Below are 1,200 nucleotides of genomic sequence, written 5' to 3'. Positions count from 1 at the left end.
AGATACTCACATACAGATACTCGCAGACACATACAGATACACACACAGATACTCAGACACATACAGATACACACAGATGCACACACATACACTCAGACACATACAGGTACACACACACAGATGCACACACATACAAATACTCACAGACACATACAGATACACACACACAGAGATACACACACATACAGATACTCAGACGCATACAGATACTCACAGACACATACAGATACACACACAGATACACACATACAGATACACAGATACACACACATACAGATACAGACACACTGACACATACTGACACACACACACACAAAGATACTCAAACACACACACACAGACACTGATATACACACAGATACTCACTGACTCACACACTCAGATACACACACACAGATACACATACACAGAAAGAAACACGTACAGTCACACACACATACACACGTGGGGAGAAACACATACACTCACAGATACAGAGATACACACAGGGAGATAAACACAGTCTCAAACACACAGACACACACGAAGAGAAATATGCACAGCTACACGCCGAGAAAGACACAGGCACACATAGACAAATAGACATAGGCACACCAACACATACCCAGAGAGACATAGAAACAATCAGAAACAGACACAGTCACACGGATAGGCACACACACACACACACACACAAATATGTACACACAGACAGACACTGCCAAACGCAGACACACGTACAAACGTGGAGTTTGCGCAGAGATCTACGGGCAATCGGCCCTGGGACACGTTATAGATCGGAAAACGGAGTTCTCAGGTGAAGCGCTCTGTAGTCACCTCAGCCATGAGCAATTTATCAGCAAAAACGAAACTTACACCTGACACTGCGTACAATTCCTGGTTTCCTGCAATGGATTGGGGGGGGGGGTGCGATTTAGTTATCCTAGAGTTTTATTTTGAGGGGGAGGAGGAGGGAATATTTTGAATGAATGCACTGCTGGTGAATTAAGTAACTTTGATACCCACGAGGGTGCCGCTTCCGCAGATCTGAACCGGCTGAGAGAGTGACAGTGACGGGAGTGGAATCGTGGGTAGTCTACTTGTTAGCTTGAGACTGTGGGGGTGTAAGTGGTCAGGATGGGTCGAGAGAACTGGCTGGCCCTTTCTCTAAGCCCCTTCCCCATGTGTGTGTGTGTGTGTAAAAGTTTCAGCTCCCATTTC

The sequence above is a fragment of the Rhincodon typus genome, chromosome 17 (assembly GCF_021869965.1).
Source record: "Rhincodon typus isolate 14 chromosome 17, sRhiTyp1.1, whole genome shotgun sequence".
NCBI classification, from domain to species: domain Eukaryota; kingdom Metazoa; phylum Chordata; class Chondrichthyes; order Orectolobiformes; family Rhincodontidae; genus Rhincodon; species Rhincodon typus.
This window is presented reverse-complemented; position numbering follows the sequence as displayed.